Source organism: Micropterus salmoides, unplaced genomic scaffold, assembly GCF_014851395.1.
Source record: "Micropterus salmoides isolate LMB-PRFRI ecotype aquatic unplaced genomic scaffold, ASM1485139v1 Ms_hic_scaffold_11, whole genome shotgun sequence".
NCBI lineage: Eukaryota > Metazoa > Chordata > Actinopteri > Centrarchiformes > Centrarchidae > Micropterus > Micropterus salmoides.
The window spans coordinates 31,968,096-31,993,521 of NW_024040152.1; the positions used below are offsets into that span (position 1 = coordinate 31,968,096).

General features: G+C 41.0%; 1 protein-coding gene across 5 annotated transcripts in view; it reads right to left on the bottom strand.

Annotated features, from left to right (window-relative positions):
- cdk14 (cyclin-dependent kinase 14) overlaps positions 1–25,426 on the bottom strand; it is a 198,214-nt gene that overhangs the window by 6,778 nt on the left and 166,010 nt on the right. The window lies entirely within an intron of this gene.

Sequence of the window (25,426 nt, forward strand, 5' to 3'; positions counted from 1 at the left end):
CTGCAAATTTATCTGCCTATGAAACCTAATGAGTGTTGCACTAAACTGCCTAAACTGAGTGTATTATCTTAAGTACTAAATGCCATGTCAAACAATCCAGCTTTAAGTCTGGGAGCTTTGACTTAATGCGCCAAGCAAATATAATAAGCAAATATTTGGGTGTGACATTCGATTGCAGCATGAAATTTGACAAACAGATTAGCAATGTTTTCAGAACGAGCTTATTCCAACTTCGTCGACTGGCTAAAGTAAAGCCTTTTCTTAACAGGCAAGATCTAGAAAAGTCTATTCACACTTTTTATTAGTTTAAGGCTAGATTAGTGCAATGTCAAACATCCATCTCGCGTCTTCAACTTGTGCAAAATGCTGCTGCCCACTTTTTAACAAATACATCCAGAAGTGCACACATCACTCCTGTTCTATTTACACTACACTGGCTTCACTACGTGCCTATTCAGAGACCAAAACTTGTGCTCTGCAACCATATCTGGCAAACTGCGCTGTAGGCAGTGACACAGCAGTGAAGTTCTGGGCGGATGGATAAATTGTTAATCAAGAAATGATTATTGACTTGGCCTTTCATCTTCTTCTTTACATGCTTTGAAATTGGGAGTTTGGCTGCTGAATCTTTTAAACAACATTCCTGGAGGTTCAGCAGTGATGACATCGATGACCCCTGTGGTGGATAATGTCACAGAAGGCCTACTCCGAATCTCACTCCAAATTAATGTAAAAAATGTGGCAGCCCTGCAAATGAGACCATTAACTCATTACCGTAATTAGATTTTATTTTCCTGACTTGGTCTTGGCTACATTTTGTATTCGGTATTGACATAAACTCCACTTTGCTTAGTCCTGGTTCACGTATAAAACTTCAGTGTTAACTAAAAGTACAGCACTTCCAGAGTATGTTATCTTTATGGCACAGCACCATTCCAACAAATGTCAACCATGAAGAGTAAACACTGAGACATGGAGATGAAGACAAAGACAGAATGGAGGATTTAAGGGGGTTGAAGAGGAGGAGGAAGTGGAAGATGACCAGGAGGGAGTAGAGGATGAAGAGGAGGAGAAAGAGGGATAAAAGGCAAGTACTGGAGGATGCCAAGGAAGAGGGAGTAGAGGATTGGGAGGTGGAGAGAGTACATGATAAGGAGGTGGAGAGGATGAGGAGAGATAAAGCAGAGAAAAAGGAGGAGGAGAAAAGGATGAAGATGAGGAGGGAGCTATGGACTACTTAATTATTCATTGCCTCCGTCAGGTCCCTCTCTACCTAGACTTTACTCTTTACCACCTCATATGCTCTTCCTTTCTCCCTTCCCCTCTCTCTACCCTGTCTCGCTATGTCGTCCGCCCAGCCTTTTGTAGTCAGTTCCCAGAGGAAGAAGACTTTTATTCACCAGGAATCTCAAATGTTGGATGACTGCCTTGTTTATCTGCTGCTCCTGTAGCGTTCCGGTTCTAAAAATACATACATTATGTGTCTGTGCACCTGCATGTACATGTATTTCTGGACTGAAAGGACAGTAGATCCATGTGCATACACAAATGTATTTAGGGATATGTACTTTAAGTACTATAAACTGAAAAATTAAAGGTTAGAAAAGTTTTAATATTTTACACAGGGCTCCTCTACAAGACAGGACCCATGCAGGAGCAACCTTAGTACCCTTGCAATTTATATAGTTCCTTAGTGGTGCATAATACCACACATAATTGTAATAAAACTAATTTCCACACAACTGTATCCCGTCTGGGTCTGGAGCACAAGGGCAGCTTTGTGAGGTTGGTATTCTAGCTTTAACTGCAAGTCTCTTGAAGTATAAAACTACCTTGAATGAACATTTATCTTCTTCATGATGTATGAATTTCCTGTTAAAACAGGATGTGTGGAGGAATCATTCTAAAATTTTAACCAGTGGGATGACCAACAAAAAGAAGTGAGGAGTGAGGGGAATGTTAAGCTGCTTAAGAAAGGTTATTGCAAAGTGTGATGTATAAAATATAATAAAGAAGGAGGTTAATGGTACCATTTACATGCTATCATCTTCATTTAACACATTTATTCCTTCATTTTCTGATGTCATTTTTATTTCTACCCAGTTATCATTAACTTTGTTTTGGTATTCAGTGTGTCTTTATGGCCCTGTGCACCCACACAGGTGTTTTCAGTTATTCTGGCTGCATAGTCCTCTGCTTAGGTTGAAGGCAGGTGGAATTACGTAATGTTGCCAGGCCTCATGTACTATTATGAACGATAAAGGTGTAATTTCTCCTTCCCTAACACACAGACCAAAGCCAACAGAGAGAGAGATGCCAGTAGTTCTGTGAAGATGTCTGCTCAGCCAAAATAATTAAAATCTCCAGTGTGGTTTACCATGACTGCAGGGCCTTTAAAACCAGTTCCAGGTCTGAACAAATCTTACAATTGTCTTCTCTGCACATGCAGAGCCCGGTAAAAAAATAGAAATTGTATTTTCAATGCATCTCCATTTTGTTGTCCAAAACCAGGAAGATGGCCATTTTAATAAGTGATTGTTTTGAATTTGTCTTGTTGTTTGTAGTTACATTGTCCTTGTTTTTCCTTTCTAGATGCAGAAGACCTAAACTAATGGAGTTTTTCATGTAAAAACAGTTAAAAGCCACCGCATCAACTGTGAAGGTCACGGTCACTGAAGCACTGTACCTCTGTGTGTGAGCAGATACAGTGTATCCTCACTTCACTGTCATCCACTCTATAAACCAACAAGGAATTCATTGTCTTAAGGGGAGCTGATGTACTAGGAACAGATGTAGGCTTCGCTCTCTTGGGATCAAAGAGCACCAAGTAGGTGTGTGTGTCTGTGTGTGTGTGAGTGGGTGTTTGTGCGTGTCAGGGGGTTCCACTTGGGAAGCAGATGGAGCTGGTGGGTGGGTTTTGTGGGGAGGATTTAGCAGGCGTGGCCAGCTGCTGGCTGTCCTTTAATAGAGATAGTCTCCCCCCCCAAAACGAAATCCTTAAAATGCTCTGTGTTGGGACAGACAGATACACGACAAAAGAAAGAGGAGCAAATGGAAAAGGGGGGAAATGCAGAGAGAAACAAAACCACTATCAGAAGCAGCAAGTTACACTGCTCTGCATTTTTGAAACGTGGAAGAGATAGCAATAGTTTTGAATAAAACCACTGTTATTCAGTTATACACTGGTACTGCCTGAAAGCAAAACTTTCTGCACGTACAAATTCCCCAGTCAGGCATAGTTATGTAGCAATTACATATACTGCTAAATATTTGTTCAAAATCCTGTCTTGATAAAAACACAACTTTTTTAGGGTTCTCAGTATGTCTGCAAATGTGTGTTTGATGTCTGATTTTGAAAATACTGATTCAATGAGGAGATCCTTTCAGGAGTTAGGTCAGGTGTTTTGGAGCATGCTTTATTCATTTAGCTTTCCTTGCTTATTAGCGATTTCTGCACGATTGTGTCTTCAGCACTGGTCTTTCTGCTGAACCTGTACAGGAGTTTGTGAATAAAGAGAACACAATGTGTGCAGGTATAAGGGCTCAAATTAAGGTCTCTAAATGTGACCAAAGGTGCAGCGCAGGGTTTAGTTCTGGGGCCAATTCTTTTTAACCACTTCGTAATAGTGTTGCTTTGTATGTTTGTGTGTGTTTATGTTCCACACACAATCAACAATTCATATACCAATGTCTTACAACGACTAAATTAATAATATTGTGATATTCAGTGTGATCAATTTTATGAACGTATTTATCAATTTTATGAATTTATTTTTAGTATTTATATCTATGGCAATCTTTAGCAATGTCGGTCAGTTGTGCCACCACTTTGGTCACCAACACCTATTGGATGGATCGTCATGAAATTTTGTACAGACATGCATGGTCCCCAGAGTCCTATTGACTTTGGTGATCTTGACTTTACCTCTAGAGCCACCATGAGGTTGGTGATTCAGGGTAAATATTTCAATAAATGTTTACAATGGAAGAATGAAGTTGTTCATGGCTCTGATGGCTGATCCAACAGCTCTCTGCTCTTTGTGGGGCAGGTGAAAGTTCAAAAAACAGGATCCAGGAAATCTTGCTTGATATTAAATGGTGCAGACAACCATGGGAAAAAACAAGGCACCCCATCTTCAAGTAAAATAATAAAATAAATGTATTCTCCGAGCATATAGGCAAACAGGCCAATGAACAGGCCAATGTGTATCTACTACTATGGATTGCCATGAAATCTGCTGCAGATATTTGAGGTCCCTAGAGGATCAATTCTAATGACACCTGCCATCGTGAAGTCCCATCGGCCTCAGCTGTAGTTTTTGTTTAGTGCTAATTAGCAAATGTTAACAATCCAACATGCTAAACCAGGGGTTCCTAGCCTTTCTGGCAGTCCGACCCCTTTTTGAGGTTGAAAATATTTCGCGAACCTCCCCCCGGATCAGACAGAATGTACTTTTTGCAGTGAGAGACCTCGTGTTTTGGCCACCTGCTGCGCCTTGCGTTTTCAAAAGAGCGCTCTGGGCAGAAAAGTGCCCAACCTTATTCGCGTTTTTTTTTCCATTGTCCAATCTAATGAATCAGTTGTGCTGACGGAAGCTTACAGTTGCTTGGATTGTCCGGAGACTGTAACAAACTGTCACTGTCCCCGACTCATCCTAAAATAAGCCTTAAACTGACCATCATTAAGATGAACTGGTAGGCTAATATCAGGATCTCCCTTTCCCTGTCTCCTGCGTGTTTGTAGGCTACACCTTTCACACTCAAACAGTGCCAGAGCAGGTGCCTTCCGTTTGTCTATTTTATTAATAGCATATGTTTTTAACAACAAAAGACAGACCTGTGAGTTGTGATCAAGTTTCTGATAATATGACAGTTATTAGCAGCAAACCAAAAATTACAGATCGCTGGCGCTATAATCTTTGATTAGACCGACAGGACAGTGGTTGCCTAGCAACATGTTAAAACCGCAGCGCTTTGCTCTATTCTAAATTCAACCAAAAAAAGGACATTGCTGTGCGCCTCGCGCTTTCGAACCTGCAAAGCGCCCAGGGGGGTCCCGACCCCCAGGTTAAGAACCACTGTGCTAAACTAAGGAGGTGAACATGGTAAACATTATATTTTCTAAACATCAGCATGCAACCGATTACACTTTTCTACCCTCTTCACACAACAAAAATGATCGACAGAAGTCCTAACTATGCATTTGCACAGCCAGAAAATTTTTTTTATCAGTTCATAACAACAAACAATTTTTTTTTTTTCCTGACCATTTCTCTTGAGCTAAAAAAACAACTTTTTTTCTCTACTGAAATGCAGAATCCTACCATGTTCTGTTTCAAATCATCTCTTAATTCTCAGGTTTCCTCTCCCAAACACACAACTTTCGTCCCTGATTTCTGATCGATCAAAGAGCTGTCACCATCACAGGAGAACCTTTATAAGTCCCAGGTGGGCAGCAAGGAGGCTGACATTGAGACATGGCTTTACATGCACTTCAGTAACCTGGATATTGCTGGCTTTCTGCTGTAACCTGATTTCTGAGCGATGTAAACAATATGTCGGAGTTTCACCCATGTGCCGCATGACTCTACACTGTTTCTCAAACCACCTTAGTGAATCACACTGACAGACTCGCACCCCCTCCTCCCATCCACCCATGCCCCTGAAGCCCAGGGGTCATGACATCTGACCCCTCTCCCTGAAGGGAGGTCCCGTTATGTCTGATATTGTTCAATGAACTGAGTCAGACGGCCCTAAAATGTCACTCACTGAACACCCCGAGCTGGGAAGGTGCTAATGGTTTAATAAGCTGCTTTATTATGGCTCCATATGTGTGTGTCTGTGTGCGTGCACATTTATGAATGTGTGTGTTTGAGAAGAAGGGCTTGAATAGGCTTTTGTTGTTTATGAGTGAGTATATGTGAGGGAATTCATTTGGAATAATCTGAATGTTTTTTATCCCCACTGGAACTTGACATGACTTGGAAGTTTCCAGTGACTTTTGGAGGAATGTGGGGTTGTGGCCAAGTCTGTGTTGATCTACTACAAACACTCTACTGTCTCTCCAGTGTACTGATAATTATCATAGGCAGGGAGGAATAGACAGTAAATGCTCAAGTTAACTGCTGAACATCCCAGGCGACCGTTTCCACATGCAGTGACACACACAAACACACCGTGAGTTTTTTTCCACAGCTTGTTGGCTGTTTTGACTGCTTACATTAATCAAGACAAAACTCACAAACTGTTTGTTTAGTAGAAACCTGTTAATACAGAGGCTACTTAGATCTATTTAACAAGGTAAGAACTCTGTTTGCTCTGGTTTCTCAGGTAATCCAGTCTGGATTAACTTTTAAAACTAACACAGTGGTATACAGACAGGCCTGGGTCTAAACATCTGCTGCCTTCTGCAGCACTAAGCCTGGTCATTGTGCCAGTGCTGGGGAAATCCATGCAGCCCATCTGTGACGCAAAACAGGAGCCTACAAAGAATTAGTGGCCACAAAGGTGAGAGGAAAGGAAGATAAAATGAGCTAAACAGAGAATTAAAAGATGCAAGGACTAAACAAGGCCACAGTAAACATTACAATGTTTTGCATCCATTTAAGTGTGTTTATGTTCTGCTCTGTTCAATTTCTGTGGTGAGCCAACATTGATGGGATGGAATTTTACTGAGGCATTTGCATTGTTAAATCACATTTTTACAAGCCTTTTAAAAAATATAATTTAAATATAAACAAGCCTAAATAGAATATTGGTGTATGTAATTGTTTATTACTGTAAGAACGCAACCTAATGGACACATCATCTCAAGATAATGGCCTGTAAAAAATGATTAGCAACCACAGCCACTGCGTAATCACAGTGTTGGAGAATTTGAGAAAATTAATGTAACACAGGGACGGTCAATGGCGAGGTTTTCTCCTTACAAATACTGCATAAAAATGTACATGGGAATTCATTCAGAGTGGCAATTAAAGCTGGTATCTGTGGCTTTCCCAGCTCTGTTACACTCTGCAGCAATGACAGGTCTACAGCAAAGAAGGCAGAGTTGCTGTGGAAGAGGGGGGAGGGGGGGGGGGGGGGCAACAACTGATGTTCCTCAGCTTAAACATAACACCTTTTAATGTGAACATGAAGATAACAAATTATGGTTTATACCTAAAGCTGCACTATTCATCAATCAATCAATATATATATATTTTTTTTTACAATGGATCAGGTGACTATGTATAATATAAGATGAGTTGCTTAGGAGCCCACAGACAATTGTGACCTGACTCTGGACTTCCCCTCAACTCTATGGCGCTTTTTAACCCTTTAAGCTGATTGTTTTGTTTTAATAAGGCTGTAAAATATGTTCTAAAAATCTAATTTCCAGCAGCAGCAAACAGCAGTTTTCAGTTCTGATGAACCCACTGTATGCACTGTACATGAGAGCTGGTGAACATAGAGGCTAAAGAGACAGAGATTAGTTAGTGAAGACCAAAACAGCTAAAAGGGGAGTAAATATCGGACTTACATTCATCTGATGGACACTAACACAATGTTGCTCTATGCCTGTTGGGTGTGTTAATAGGCAACTGTTTGCTAACAAGTTCAACACGTCAACTTCAAAATGTGTTGATATGTCAGATGTTGTGTTTACAGCTTGTTCTGCTGCCTCCAAGTGGCCAAAAAAGCCATTATTGCCACTTGAAGCATATCCGTTTATAGTCCTAAAACAGCCTTCTGGTCTGGCAAGTAAACAACAGGTCTTTCACAAAGAAATCCTGTGGATCAATAATTCTGTGATCTGAAAGGCTATCTGAGGTATACAAAGTGTGAAAACCAAACAAATGACTGAACAAAAGGAGACTGATGCCATTGATGTCTATGTAGTGAGATAACAAAGAAGGAACAGAAGGATTTGAGATGACCTGGTGTTTTGGGGAGCAGCCGGTGCACCTTGGGGGCCTCCCGCTACATGAGTAGCAGATTCCACAGAGGCTGTGCCCGTTGACCCACACGTTGCTGCTTTAGCTGGGAAAGTTGTTTTAGCTTCATGCTCATGGCTTACAGGCCTAACACGGCATCTCTGAATGGCACCACAGAAGCTGTGGGGGCGCTTCACTTTTAACATGACAGGCTAACATGAGCTACATGAATGACTTTGACTTGCTTTTTCAAGGCTGATTGCAATATTGTTTATGGATTATAGATGTCAAAATCTGTTGAATAACTCAGGATGATTACATTTGACAATCTGTATGGCAGATATGCCAAAACCACTCCTATCAAAATGGATAGGAATGAAAATAAAAGTCCTCCTTTAGCGTCTGAAGAGCAAAATGTGGGACTTTCTGTCTGTCTATGGCTACTCAGTAATGTGGCTGTAAAATAGTGGTCCATATCCAGTTGGTAGGAAAAGGGAAAATGAACACTCAGCTCCACAGCCTGCAGACTTGCCAGCTCTCTCTGCTCTAACACAAACACTTTCTTCTTTGTTTTTCTTGCCTCAGTTGTCGGGGCCAGAGTCAGTGAATATGAGTCTTTAAAGCACGCAAAGACACAAAGACACAATCCTAGACACACACACACACACACACACACACACACACACAATTCTGTACCACAGACAGCCTACACTATGCTACGCATTCATGTGTTTCCTATTACCCCATGTCCTCGCAGCACACTCTTTCTGTTCAGTTTCTCCAGAATCAGCAGTTAGTAGCTTGAATCGCACCACCCAACATATTCGGCACACACTTAGAAACCACGCACTCAACATACAAACACTAACTCTGGAGCATCTGCAACCGTAAAACTAAACTAAACCATTCCGGCTCACTTTCACATTTCACACATTCGACCCACTCAGACCCGGCTCTTATAGTGCAGGTGCAAGTTATCATGCACACAATCCTGCATGCCACAATACCATTGGGTTTGTATGCAACGATGTTTCCCCATCAGTGACCCCCCTTTTAGTTCTAATCACCACGATCATCATCCAACTCCAAACAAGGTTCTTATAGGAAATGGAGCAGTGGAGCTGCAGTTAAAGGATAATCCGTGTTTATTACAACTTGGATCTTATTTTTGTATGGGCCATGGGGATCAATAACATTGCCTGGTTATTTTAAATGTCATTTAAAACACCTTCTATGGTCCAGCAGGTGGCCCTTCAACACATTACTGAACATTGTGGACCAGACTTTCTGTTGATAGTGTTCGACTAATTTGGGAGATCTTAATGCAGTTTTGAAATGAGAAATAATGTGTATTTGAGCCCTCCAAAATAAGTCAAAGTATTCAGTGCTTTCCAAAGAGTTGTATTGTATCTATGTGGAGCTGTGGTAAAGAGTAATGAGTGTATACTGAGGGTCAGAGAATGCCCCAAGTGGAAACGCCTTCATCCACGAACTCGCAAACACACCCACTCGCTGGGGTTTGCCAGGTTCCCATTCCATAAATCCTCGTTTGGGGGTATGTTTTTCTTGTCTGGGGCCTGGCTGACTTCCCCCTCACTGGGGTTTATGTAAGGTGATGGAAACACTGAGAGGAGGGTGGAGGACAGAGATGGGAGGAGGCGAGCATTAAAATGTAACTGGGAGTGGAAAGCAAAGAAGAAAAAACTGGGTAAGTGCATTTGTCAAGTGAAAAGTTGCTATAGGAGAGATATTTAGACAGAGAGGACAAAGAGAATAGCTGAGCAGATACCAGACTCAGAGGTAAAGTTAGGAGGCAGTTGCTCAAATCCACATAGCTTCACATTATTTTCCACTCGGAAAGTGGAAGCTAGCTAGCCTAACTTGTTAATGTTAACACCAATTCCAGCATAGTAGGTATATCAACACTTGCTGAGCCCCTGCACACTCAATGCTGTGCTCATCGTGCGATACAGAAAGACGAGTGTTTACTGTCTCTGTTTCACGGGTCCAGATGTGGTGGTGACAAATGATCAGATTTCCAAAATCCACGGCAGCAGGTGGTCCAGTAACCTCAGCACTTTGTATATTAGAGCAGACAGTATGGTGGAAGTACAGAGCTTGCTGATGTCCTGTTAGAACCTGGGTGTGTTTGTATTCCTGTATAAAACCATGTTGAGAACACAGAGAGATTGAGTCAGCTTACGCGACCCCACCCCTTTCTTTACCTCCCTTTTTAATCAAATAACAAGAATATTCAGTTTTATGTTTATGTTCTTTGTGCTCTTAAACAAAGATGTGTGTTTATTTAAATGTTGCATACCTGGGATTTTATCTATGAATGTATTCTAAAATGTGTGGGTATATTTTTAACACCTCGAGTCTAAAAACATGCTAGCAGCTTTGTGAGGCTATATAGGCACAGGTACAGTGTTTACCACAGTCACTGTGCTCCTTTTGTGTGCTACCATGCTAACATTTTCTAATTACCACTAAACACAGCTGAGGCTGATGGGAATGTCATTAGTTCTGCATGGATTTGGCTATAAATCAAAGTACTGGGCATGTTGACATTTTGACCTCATGATGGAGAGAGATGAAAAGAGGATCACAACAGAACCAATGTCTGCACCAGATTTCACATCAGTCCATCTCTGGGTTTTCAGGACATTTACTCTGAACCAAATATGTCAACCTGCTCATAGCATTAAGGTCACAAGGTGAGGATCACCAAAGTGCCACTCCAAACAGTAGATCTAGAAATATTTGACTTGATGAAAGGAAATGTAAGGGGATCAACAAAGTCAACGGAAGTCATTCACAGGTGATCATGAATATATAAACAACATTTAATGACAATCTTCAGTGTTACATATATATTATATTATAATGCAATATTTGTCTGAACCAAAGTCGAGGACGGCTGGACGACCGACCAGAGTGGGACACTGCCATCCTTAGAGCCACATTGCTAGTATGGCCCAAAAATGTGTCTGGGTCTATTTTTACTTTTTACTTAGAATGAAGCTGAATGAATGCACAAAATCCTAATAATATGACAACATGAGAAACAACCAAGCTTGTACATATGAGTCATTCGTATTAGTAGGTCACATTAGACCAGACACAACCATTGCAAATCACCAATGTAACACTAGATTAAATAAATATGAACTGGGTCAGCAGTGTATAGAAAAGTCTAAAATGACATTTAAAACACAACATAATTCACATGATTCTAGGTAGGAAACTACTGATGGGATGCTAGGGAAGTATGTAATATTAAAATTACTCACAATGTTCTTCTCCACTACTTGCACAGTCCTACAACAGTCTCAAATTTTTTACTTAAATTAAATTTTCTAAAACAAGTCTCTGATATACAGTAGTTTCGGTTTATGTTAAAGTAACTACATTAAATATGAGATTAGTTCCCTCTGTTATAAGCTGTGCCTGACTCCATGCGTTTGGAAGCCAAATGGGGTAGAAAAAAAGCAGTTTGGAAACTTGGCTTAATTACAAGTTTGGGTGTTTCATTTGAGGGCAGTTAGCTTTGTTAAGCCAGTGGAGCGTTTGCCAAAATCATGGTGAAAGGCTCTGTAAAATTCATCATCATTCCCACAACAGCTTCAGTAGCTGTTTTGGGGTGTTTGCAAATAAAATCTGTGTGAGTCTCTCTCTCTATACGTCGGGCAAATGTGCCAAGAAAAAACAAGACAAAGTCTAAAGCCCTGCTAGCTGGCCCTGGAGGCTGCAATGTTCATCACACCCCACAAGATTTTGCCATAACCCTACCATTAGTGTGGATAAAAATGTAAACTTAAATAGATTTATCCTGTTGGACGCAGCAACGAGTTCAGTTCAGTAAAGTTCCTAGATTATTAGTAGGGCTGTCCCCGACTAGGGATTTACATAGCCGAATCAGAAACGTCAAGTCCTGTCTATGCCTGCCTGATAGTCGAATCATGTGTTTTTGTGCACGGCGAAGCTGCAGAGCTGCAGTCTCTCTTCATTCAACTTACACTGTAAATTTCCAGCTAAACTGAGACTTAGTGTTGACACTTTTCTCTCTCTCTCTCTCTCTCGCCTGCCATTCACCGGTCTCGTGAAGAGTTTTGCGTCCATGCCGTGCTGCCGACAACTGCATGCATGTCACGGTTCCTCGCCGGTCTATTTTAAAAACGATAAAATATTCTTTGTGTGGTTCATCAGTGTTGATAAATTTCCTGAAAGTGCGGACAACTCGGCACAACACCAGTGAAGCTGGGGCTCCGTCTCTTCAGCAAGTGCAAGTTACTCTTCCGCCACTACATACACGCTACGCCTACACATGCGCACTGACGACCCAGGGTTAGGGTTACAATTTTGGATTTATTTACGTACTTTCATTTTTACTAAAATTTATTGAAAGTTTTATTCTTTTTACATGTTTATTTACAGCATTCAACATTGAAATGTACATTGTAATTGGCTTTATATTAAATATATGGGAGAAAACTGGTAGTTCTATGTAAAATCAGACGTATATCGCCAAAATGGTGTGATCCTTGTTTCACTGCGAAGCTTCGACTGTGAGATTGACAGTCGAATCAGGCTCCGTCCATCGAAGCATCGAATCTTCGACTATTTGGGGTCAGCCCTAATTATTAGAAATCTTGTGTTCAGAACTCACATTATGGTTTGAATGTGGCGCTAGAAGAAAGCTCATCTGTCTTCAAACTGAAAAAAGGTTTATCCTCTGAGATTCAAAAATGTGCACACTAAATTGCATCGCAATCTGCCCACGGAACAAATTTTCTCTATAAATACACATTTTGACGTGATGTCGGCATTATAAAAAGTATACATGGTGAGCAAAAACACTATGATTCATTCTCTGGAAATAAATATCAACAGCTAAATTCATAAATGTCTGGCCACTCTAACTTGAGATACCGTGTCACATATAAAAGCTCATGATTGTCCAAAATGTTAAGGGTTCATCCTCTGAGGCTCACATATGTGCTTAGTAAATTCTATGGCACCCTGTACATTAAATTTTACTTATGTACAAGGGAACATTTTGACTTAATGGTAGTGTAAAATGGGTCATCACAATAATTACTACTTTTATAAGAACATTTTTATCATGTTGTACGAGCAAAAACAGTAAATAGGCAAGACGTATCTGGGGAACATCTTGCTTTTGGCAAGTGATGATTATGTCGCTGTTCTGCCTTATAAATGACACCAAACTGCTCTGGCACAAAGCGCTGCTGCATGTCAGTGACTACAAAAGATCTAAACTAACTGGACATTTTATCAGAAAAAGCTCAGTGGGCAGCTGTCCCTCTGCACACCTCCAGGATACTGACAGTGCCTGCTGAAACTTCGCTGTCGTTGGACTCTATGACAACCCAACTGATGGTTTATTCATCAGCTGAGCAGACGGGGCACACTGATGGGCTAGAACCCTGTGATCACATCTCATCTCCATATCCATCGCTGTGCTCTGATGAACTTGTGGGGGAAGGGGTGATCAATGCCTTTGCTGGCACAGATTTATCTATTCCCACCTCTACATTCATATGGCTTATCCTCCAACTTCCCTCCTCCATTAACCTATATCAATCAGTCACCAGTCTATGTACCTGGTATCTGGAGGTTTCACAAAGTCAAATGTAAAACCTAAGAATTTTAAGCTGCAAGGAAGCGAATTCATGACTTAAACCACCAAAATAAAGGAGCAAGGCAGGTAAAAGAGCCACGTCTTGATGATGTTACAATCACCATTGTTCAGATAACATGATTTAGACCAACGTGTTAGATTGACAGACTGACTGACCAACATTTCTATCCTTAAACTCCCTCCAACTGTATGGCAAAACAGATTGTTAGTATATTTTAAAATACACCTGTATCTTCTTTCTACTCTTTATAAAAATAGTCTAGGGAGGAATTGAATGCCTCTCTGTGACCAGTTGAAACATTAAAGCCAGAACATTGTAGACAGGCTGCACAGTTTGATCTCTTTGACAGGCTATTTATATAGCGAGGCTTATACCCTCACCCAACTGAGGCTCATGATGAAGACATCAACACACCGCAGCTAGCCTAATCTTTCTCAAGATAAATCTGTCATGGAAATGACTGTAGACAAAATGTATTACTTTAAAATCTGGTTTTCCTTCCTGCTTTATCTTTTTCAGCATCGCTAACCATTCCCTGCATCTAGAGATTAAATTCTCATATGCTCAGTGACTGAGCTGGTCTTAAAACAGCAGCATAGAGGTCATGGGAAGGAATACTATGTCACCTACAGGGCAGGTTCCTGACATTTGGTGAAACTGTAATAAGGAGTAGTAATATAAAGTTTGATTCAAGAGCAGAGATCCCTTACATTCCTTTCCTGTGATGGTAAAGAGCTACATGCATCTCTGGCATTGTTTTCCTCTTCACAAGAGAAAACTAACTACCGCAAAGCTTGTGATTCTGATGCTGAAGAAATTCACTTATTCTGACAAGAAGAAAAACAAATAACATCATAAAATATTCATGTTGAATTTAAGACTTTACAAATTCAAATTAAGACACGTTAATATTTCATAAGGCCTAATAAATTTGAATTCAAGAGACTTTTTAAGGATCTGCAGAAACGTAGAACATTGAATGTTGGAAAAGATTGTGGAGTATCTTCCAAAACATACAGTGATTTTGATGACACTCTGCTTGGTATCATCATCAGCCCCTAAATTTCTACTTGTTCACAACAAATATCAAAACCTGTCCTATCCCTAAGTGCATATTCATGCTCTCAAGGGGAAGAACCCTTTTGATTTCACTTTTAAGATGCGTTGAGGCACAGTAGTGAGTGTTGGTCATTTTAGCAGCCTATTATATCAACTTTTAATAGTTTTTTGGGTAATTTCATATTCTAATCCATTACACGTAACGCAATAATACAAAATGAGGTATCTCAGCCTACGAGAATAAAGCCTAACTAACTAAATTGTGATTGGTCCCGGTGCAAATATATATTATTGGCCCCCTCCTACATATGAGACAAAACGTTTACACGTTTACGTTTTTTACAGATTTTAATCCATGATCCCGCTCCTTAACAAAGAGAAACCTGTACTCACCCAACAGAAGCTCATCCTATGGGCCTTGCGCTCAGAAAGTCCAAATTCCTGGCACTGCTGTTCTCTTTTGATTGTCTTTCCTGTCCCATGCTCCTTAAATAAGACTTTATCAACTTGAGCTTTCACAATTACAAGTAATTTTAGTATTATTGTTGAAAGGGTACTTTGAAGACTATGAGAAACTGTCAAAGCGCAAAAGGGCCTAGTTACAACAGTAAATCGCCTTCCTAAACAGGCCCCTGACAGCTTCTGGGCCCTGATGCAGCTGCACCAGGCTGCACATTCAATATTTATGCCAGTGGACAGGAAGCACACCTCAGTCTCAGTTGTCAAAGTCAAACATGTTGAACCATCTACTCTGACCTCCTCCCTGGGAGGTTTTGTGGCATTTAAACATCATGCTTCTGCTTTTAGTTGTCAAGACAAAGTAAACATTTCACAAGTGCTTGAACAACCAATGCTGTCATTTTGTCTGATGAGGACAGTTTTGATTCAACAGTTAAAAAACACAATATTTAACAAGACGTGAACATAAATACTGGGTGGTTGCATTCTGGGCTCAATAAAGCTTTGAAATAACAGTGTGGAGAACTGGCTCCCACGGCAGCCAACAGTTTGGGGGTTGTACGGCCAAAGGAAGAGCCAAGAGGCCAGTAGTTTAATTTTAGAGCTCTGTGGTGTCACTGGGAGTCTGCTGCTACCCCTCTGTTCAGGCTTCTTGCAAGCCTGCTTGAACTCCACATACACACTGAGCATACATTTCATACATCACTTTCTTCTCAATTACAGAAAAATGTAATAGGCGGCTGGTCTTGAGAGGACAACTGTGAGATCAGATATTTGTGGTGGCGTTCCGGCAGCTGTGGTGTCACCTTGCTGTGAATTACAGCTTGTGTTGAAAAGACTGGGTGTTGCCCACACTAGAACCTGGATACCGTATCCTATTCCAGAGGACATTTGTTTGGAAAGCCACTCTGACATTTTGAATTGTTTCAGCTGGAGATTGATAGAGAAAATATTTCTTCTCTATGTAGCATTTCATACCAATTCTTGACTGAAACAACAATACTTGCCACTTCAGCACATATTGTTCAAATTCAATCAACAATCTGAACCCAGTAAACAATATACAACAAAAAGGCAGCTACATTTCCATTATTACCATTATTACGATTCACATAACTGTGAGCATGTATTCAATACTAAAGGGGCCATCTAAGCATGTTAGTTTGCCTCCATCACAGTGAAGGGACAGCTGTTGGTGGCTGTGAAAGCTGATGTATTGAGGCCTAAACGGCTGCATTTAGTGAGAAAATCAGCCTGAACATACTATTCTATTTCTGTACGTTCTCCTCTCTCTTCCTAATGGGATTATAGGCAAATAGAGACAGAGAGGGCATGGCACATAGAGCAAATTTAGGTATTTAAGATGGGAGAGAGAATGTGAGTAAGAGCCTATCTGCATACATTGCTGTGTGTGTCTCTATTTATTTGCCTGTGTTTTTTATAGCATGTACTGTTTGTTCGTGGGTATGTCCAATAGTATTTGTATGTGAACAAGTCACAAGACACCTTTTGTGCACAAGTGACACTGACAGCTAATGGGCAGCTTACCATGAAGTGTGTGCAACACAATAATGAATCTCAGGGGATGAACCCTTTTAGAAAAATCCATGATATCTCCTCTAGGGCCACCTTTTAGCTCAAATGTCAGCTTTGCACAGTTGATTTTACAAGTTTTTTGGTATCCTTAGAAATTGTCCATATCGGTCCTCACATTTTAGGTCCAATGCCACTTGTGGGCCCTTTATGTAACATGGTTAAAAGTAAGTGTGCATAGACTAAGGTGGTGGATGGGTGTGTAGTGAATATGAATTTTAAGCTGGAGACCGGTATTAGCCTCCTGCCACAGACTTTTTATTAACCATAACAAGTTTCCCTTACTTTAACGATAGTTGTCAGCCACAGATATTGTAGAACATAACATAACATTTAAAAAAGCCTTTCCGTGTGTTATGGTTGGATATTTCATAATTTAGTGGACAAAAGAAGAAGTGTTATAGTTGACTCATAGTTGAACACCACCTTACTAAGACACTTAATGATGGTTTTTCCTTTCATTTGTCACTCATCTGTTTATAACATACTGAATCCAATGACATGTGCAGTACAAGCAGTGTGGCTCTGTGGCTGTTCACTGCTGTATTTCAAACAGAGCTGGTCTCTCCCAAGTTCACACGGAGGTCTGAGACGCGGTGGTCTGGAGCAGACTAAACAATAACAAATAAAAGCAACAGACGCTACTGAGGAGCCAAAATGCCCACTGATGTACGGCAATCCCATTGGGCTGTACGTTTGCATTTCCCAGTAAATGTGTGGTCTATTCAACACCTTTCTCCCATAGAAGAAATAATTAGTGTACTGTGTGTGGGTAAACATGACAAACTGGCACCTTCTCTTGTATAGAGAGTGCCAATTAAACTGCAGTACACAATTGAATGGACTCATGCAGTCATTACTCTCCTTACATTCCCTATACAAAAACAAGAGCAGAGTTAGTGGATTTACATTAGATTCCTGCTCTGCCCTCATTAGATTTTCTTAAGGAGAGAGGAGAGTGAGATGGGATAGGGATGGTCATTATAACACGCTATGTACTTAGGCAGTCTAACCCTCTCCTCCCCACCAGCTGTACATTCCATAATCCATATTCAAATGCAGCGCTGACACAGAAACAGCGTTGGGAAGACCAAAGAGCACCGCTGGCACTGTTCAGCACTCTGTGTCAGCCTTGGGGACGTGTTGTAGGGTTTTTGGAAGGATCTGGAAGGGTAGGGACTGTAATTTGAAGGACCACTGGTGTGGATAATGAGCTCTGTGTTCCTCTCTCTTACAGATGTAATGTAGACAAATGTAGACAAACACAAAAACAACCAAATGAGAGAATGCAAAGCTGGTCTTGATCCAAATCCAGGCTCCTTCTATTTTACTTCTTCTAACTGTACAAGAAAACATACTATGACTAAATTGGAAAAATGGCATGTGATTCTTTTATAAATCCATCTTTTGTCCTTACGCAGCTTCTGGCAGGGAGCACTTCAACATGCTGCTGTTTGGCCTCCGGTTTGCAATTCTGTGTGATGAAGATTTAGTTCAGCATCGCACCCTCTGGAGAACACTATTGTCAAGTGTATTAATTAGCCTATTTTGTGTAAGTATAACGATCTGCATAGTTTAGTTAATTTACAGGGCATGCATAAGAATGATGGAGGAGGATTGCAGAGGAGGAAATCTGCTTGGGAAATTTGTTTCATATTTACATAATTATTTAGAAGCTCCTGCTGATGCTGAAACTGAAATTTTGGGCTTTAATTTATTCCAAAAGGCTTGTGTTTGCTCAGGGATTGTGCACAGGGACTCAGCTGGTTAATCAAGCATATGTATAATTCATTTTCCAAGCATGGGGTCTGGCACTGAGGCTGTTCAGATGAGCCTTCTTAAATGTAATATTTTCACTTTCTCCCTGTGAAGTTGAAGCCATATACTCTGAAGACTTGGACTATATCAATAGTGCCCAACCTAAACATCATGTAATAGGAGGATTTTCTGAGGATGACAATATGGATCCACTACTGCGTCTCCCATCCCCCCTCCTCCTCCTACCTTCTGCCTCCATACACCCCTGCTGAGACCCCCACAAGTCAGTCTGAGGCTGCTTACACAAACAATTAGGAGATATTTTTGGCTTCCAAAAAAAAGAAATCATTCAGTAATTGTGCCTTCTGTTAGAGCCGCCACTGTGTTTCAAGCCTGCTGCACTGAAACATGCACACACACACATAGATGAGCAGACATTGAGGAGCGAATAATCTCTGTGAACCTCAGTCCATGAAAAACCACCAGAGATCCCATTTACACTTAAAAAGACTAATTACGAGGCCGCATTGCAGTGAGCAGGCAGACATACTGTACACTAGGCATTCAGTGATAACGGTTTGTTAAGGCCACTGATATTTTGGACTGAAGATGCTGCTCAACATCTGCTGATGTTCAAGAAACATTATAACAACAAATGCATGCATTTATTGGTTGGTTTACTGAGCGTGCAGGGACACAGAGGACAGAGGGAAACATTGAAATTTGAATTCTTAAATCAAGAAAATTCTCTTATTAATCTCTTTGGTTGTTTTTGGAGTACTGGTATTTGTGGATAATGGCTGCATCCCAGGGTCCGAGACTTTCCTGTGATCCTGGAGACTCTGATGTAGGGGAATTTCTTCAGCTAGTTGAAGGAACCAGTTGGGGTTGCACCTATACTCCTGGAATCTGGGGTTACGGTACGTAACTTACATTCTATTTCATACAGTCGTTGCCCTCTAGCGCTCTCACTTTTGTGATAAGGGTGAAGCAGGATGGGGTCCATGCCTCACTGGGTCTGTCCAGTACCCACAAGCACAAACACACACCCGCTTCACGAGAAATCAACAACCAGTCCACACCTCGCCAATGTGTCACCGCCATCACAGCACATCATATGTGCACAAATGGCACAGAAACAGTATGTTTCCTGATATTTACCATAAGGGAATGCAACTTAATACTACACACACATACTACTGTGAGAAGCAGAGATGGTGGTTACACACTGGAACAGTCCAGCACAGAGATGCATGAGGGAGAGAGCACAGTTACAGCACCCTAAATAACAATCACTCTGACAGAACACTCAATACAGAGTGAGTTACAGAAAAACGAGAGACATCCCACAGGTAGAAACGAATTTAGAGCAGGGGGAGTTAATCAGAATAGTTATAATTAGAATAAGTTCTCTTCTCAAACATTTTAAGAGGAAAGTACTGTTCCTGCAATTGCATTTATAACTTTTGTTTAAAATAATTATCATTTGTGACAGTAGAGAAAGACAGGAAAGACCTGGGTCAGTACAGATTGAGCTCTATGAGGTGAGCAACCAGGGCGCCCATTTATAAAAAATTTTGACTCAAATGTAGCTTAACCATGTCATGTGATATTCTACTTGAGTATACTTTAGGATCCAATATTTCTGGGACTGTAGAAGAACATTTAATTTCCAGGAATTCAAATTCTAGACACCACCTCTGACCATCCCTGTAACAGTCTGACTACAATATAGTACATTGACCTTACACATAGGCGTCGCTACACACTTTTTACTGGGACACGTGTCCCAGTATTCATGCTCTGTGCTCCAGTAACAAGGTCAAGACACCTTGGGGTTGTTTTTGGACGTGTAGAGCTCTGCAGTCAAGTTAGCAACAAAACACCTGCAACATCCAGTCAAGTTTGCAATATTAAAATACACAACGTCCGGTTACGCTTTCAAAATAAAACTACTGGTTAAAGTGAAACGGCCTGTTGCAACTGTTGTGAAACGTCGCGAAAGAAACGAGCCAAAGGTGAAAGTGAGTCTGTAACACTGATGAGAGGAACAGCAGTCAGGTAAACTTGTGTACTCTCCTCTCAAAGTCTGATGTCAGTAGATAACAGTGCTGTGCTGCAGTGAATCTGTCTGTCTGTCTTGCAAACCCAGCTGGGAAGTGCATCATGCTCTGTCTGTGTTTTGGTTGCGTGCCGGACTTTGTGTCTGAACTGGACACTGTTACAGTGAATTTAAACTTTTTTATTGCGTTTGATTACCGCTGACCGGCCACAGTGTTTGTAAACTGCACCTCGGAAAATATAACATGCATGCATGAAATTAAACTCGCGCATTCCAGCAGCAACATAAGTGGGACCAGTCCAGAAAAGACACAGGTGTGATGGCACTAATAAAGTGCACACGTCATTTTAAAACAAGATGGTGATTATCTGTCTCTCAGTCAAGTTTAGATACAACTCTCTACTAATGCAAGACGGAAAGCTGTGGATTCACACTGACTATTGATTATAAAAATGTTGATTAGCCGGGCAGACTGGGCAATATAGATGCGATATAGATATAGTATTTTACATTTGAAAATGTATTAAAGGAGTGGGCCTAATGGAGCGGATAACATTATTAACTAGCAAGTATTGTTGGCTATAAATTACAGGTGCTATGCTGAAGTTTGTCAGTAGATGCTGAATCATCAGCCAGTACCAGCACAGACCCAGTACAGACCTCTATAGCAGGTCCCATAGACCCAGGTGAAATACAGGTAGCCTCGGCCAGTAGCCTACTAGCACAACCATAGATGTGCAGCATAGGTGTCATTTACTCTGGGGATGCTGGGGACATGTCCCCACCATTTTTGAAAGTATTTGTTAAAATGATTCTGATAAATTGCTTGCAACAAGAACAAGACATTTCAACCATAAATTGTTCTGGAAAATGTCTCCAGAATGCAGGAAATTAAGTGTTTAATGCTCAAAATCTTGTGGGGGAGGATCCCAGGACTCGCCAAATCATATATCACAGTAGTGAATATTTATTCTAATATCTTCTTGTTTTGTTCACTTTTTAGGAGCAAGTGTATCAATGCACCCCCTAATCTGAGCCCTTAAATGTCCCCACCACTTTTCACCACAAAGTGACGCCCTTGATGGACAGCCAGCATCAGGTACAAGCAGCTCAGGTCCTAATGGAACATTAGATTGGCCCCAGTCTTAAGAGACTTTATGAGGACTGAGTTAGTGCGCAGAGGTCCATTCAAACCAGCACTGGATTTTTCTAGAAGAGGTTTCTGATGTAGGTATGTGTTCTTATGATCCGGTCAAAGCCCTTTCTGACATGGCAGTGCCAATAATAGTGGGATAAGGGAGGGAAGCTTGTAAAGTAAATACTAACAAATTTTATAATTTTTTTACATTTATGGGGTTCTGTGCCCCAGTAGAGCTTTATGTCTAGCAACGCCCTGAACTTATGACCATGTCTAGCCTTGTAGGTTTCAACCTGGTCTTGTTGTTGGGGCGGAGGGGTTATTCAATTTTCAATTCAAATTAGCTTTATTGGCATGAATGTGTAACAACAATATTGCCAAAGCATCATACAAACTATTACTATTACTATTATTCATAATGTTATTTTGCTTTCAGTAATCAGTAGTGAGTGACATATCTGTCCCGCAAACATAATTTTCAGTCGTCACAAAAGCAGTTGCTAGAAGCAGTTAATTCAACAAGATATGTGGATTCGATAAAACACATGCATTTTGATTATGCTTACAGGTTCCTAACTTTCTGCATATTTCAGTGGTGCCCCTGTTTGAACTGAAGTGAGCATTTTACAGTCCATAACAGTTTCACCAATCTGCCAGGACCTGCTACGCCAACCTAACGTCACGTCAATTGTTGCGCAGAAAGTCAACAAAGCATGCTTGTTGACTTTTGAATGTTTCCATTCCTGGACCATGGCGGACTGCAGCAATCACTTAAAAGTTTGGGTTAGCTTCACTAAAAGACAGAACGACACAGCAAAATGCAACACCTGCAGAAGGGAGGTTTGGTTCAAGGGAGGAAGCAGCTCCAACACGACAAAGCTTTTACTTCTGGATGCAGACCCAAGTCTCTGGTGTCAAAGTCCTGTGCTTCATATGCCTGATCATCCACCCAGATCCCCTCCTCTTGACTCTGTGCAAAGTAAATGTGATCCAGGCTGAAATTACTGTAGATTATACTGTCCTGTCTTTGTTTCATTTGAGCATTTCGGTCTAACACAGATAATGTGTGATGTCATGTAGCTGTTAATACAGACTGGACCCTCATGCTGCTTTGCACAATCAATCAAACTGCTTCATATCCATCATAACAGAAGTAGGACACACTGACAGGATCATATGACAAGATTATAAATATTACAGTTAAATAACTGCCATCATGGTGAGATGTTTTGTAGAAGCAGAAATATTTGAGACATTTGTTATTCATACCAGCCAACCCAGCCATCTTTACATTAGCTGCTGGTGCTTAATATGGCAGCAGGGTAGAAAGTAAAGTAAAGCATTGACTTTTAGTGAACAGAGGTACTACAGAATAAATGTTAAGCTCTAATCTTTCATTAAAAGAAGCTGATCTGATCTGCTCGGAGGCATAGCATGTGAAAAATGCAAACTATTCTCTCCTCGGATCAGGAAGTCTGCTAAGCAAATAAAGAGAGTAATAACATAACATCATAATCAGATTACCCTAGATGGGTGGGTGTGGGTGTGGGGGGTGGGGGGTGGGGGAGTCTGGTTTTGTTGGGATAATCAGCTGCTGGGTTTTTCCTCAACAGGAGAGAGATGTGATGTCCTGCTGAGAACAGACGTATAGCTGCCACTGGGTAAACACCGCAAAGGGTTAATAAGCTGCCAAACGCCCCCGGTGCTGGGCTTCACAGGAGCCCGGGCTGTGCTGGGACTGGGAGCAGTGCTGGAGGGGGGAGGACGGGAGGTGGAGGAGGAGGCTGGACCTCCCTGTGTCCCACTGGGACAAAGTGGGTCCCACCTCCCCCCCCCCACCACCACTCTCTCTCCCACAGTGCTGGGGCTTTAAGTCCGTCTCCCAGGTAACACACACAGCTGCTGACAGACAGATACACACACACACACCCTTAATAACAGGCCCTGCAGTGCAGAAAGCATAGGGTCTTGTTAGCCAACAACCAGGCGTGAAATCACTGCACCGTACTCCCACCACGATGAGTCAATCTATACCTCCGGTTTCTCTTTGTTCATGCCTGTATGTGTGTGTGTGCTGAAGATGGAGTGTGTTTGCTGGTTTTCTTCCAGGCCACGCAGAGCTCTATCTTTGACTGGGTTGGCTGTCTATTGTTTAGACTCCGCTACAGCTCTGCTGTGACACGCACCTCATGCTGCGCATCCTAAACACAATATCAGAGGATTAAGTTAACTTTCCCGACTTTAAATGAGATACTTCAATACATTCAATACATATCCATACACCTGTTACTGCGAACTGATTGTGCAGCATGCATAAAATGTCTGAATATGCACATAAAAAAGCAGAGGGAACATGTCTGGAATGTAAAAAGAAATCTATATTGTGTAAATGTGGTTTTTAGGTGGAAATTTAGCCTGTTGATAGCGTTCACATACAAGAAATAGCTGATGGTAAACAATTTCCCCTAAATAAATAATGATGTTGCATGCAATGGTTCTATTTCTTTGTCTTTTTTTTTTTTTCTTGAAATGACAAAGCGTTGATATCTTCAACCAAGTCCAGTTGTTCTTGATTTTCACCTTCTTTGGATAACTATGACCTGGATGACTAAAACTTTTCACAGGTGACATAGAGAGCAAAAGTCCAGCTAATTAATACCTACTACAGTAGTTGATATTGTAATTTGAGGCTTTCATAATCTTAATCATTACAACAATTAATCTGTCAGCACTAAAGCTTCCATTTATCGATTATCTTAACTGTTTCTCCCCTATCCATTGATCTCCATCCATGCTTGGTTCCAATGTCATTTTGCCAACTTTTTAAGAGTAATCTCTGCTGTCTGAAGAACAAATGCACTGTTCAGGTCTCCTTAACCATTCTCATTGCTCTTTACTCCATTGGCTTCAGTCTGTTAAGTTTAACTCGCTACAATTTCGGGCTGATAGGTGGGAAATGTTTGTTAAAGGCCGCTCCAGCCCTCTCTGGACTAATAAAATGAACTGCAAGATATCTATCTATCTTAACATATTCCATTAAAAGACCAAAACCAACAGTGTATTGAGTCTACTAATATGCAGAGTGTGTGTGTGTGTGTGTGTGTGTGTGTACAAGTTAGCCTACTAGTATTGTGTGTATCCAGAGCCTGATATATCTCTGCTCTTTGTAGTGCACCAAATGTCTTTTAATCCGTAGCTGAAAACGGTCACCAACAACAAGACTATTTCCTCCTGTTTGAGTAACATTTGTTAAAAACTACAGTACCCACTCGTTGAATGAAAGTACGTCTCCAGTGGGAACCAATGGGCTTGGGGCTGAGTGCCACAGAGTTTGGGAGTCAGAAAGTATTACGAGACGGACTAACGCTGTGTTCAGACTGCAGGCCAAAGTGACCCAGCATAGATTTTTTTTGCTCATACGTGACTTTTTATAACAGTGTGATCTGATCTTTTGCTGTTTGGATTTGGGCCACTTTCATGTGAGGTCCAAATGAGAAACAGGTTTGATTTTTTGACGTGCGATCTCAGTCTGGACAGTCAGATCAGAATTCAGTGAACGTAGCTTAATACATTGTTGGTTTTGGTGTAGTCATGGAATTTGTTGAAATTAAGAAACTAGAATTCCACCAGCCTCATCCTTTAGGTTTTTTTAAGAGTTCATTTGGGCTTTCTATTTCTGCTAACCACTGTAACGAAAGATACAAATGAAAACGTTGAAATATATTCCTGGAAGTAAGTAAATAATGCAATGAAGAGTTGAAGAGTAGGCACTTTT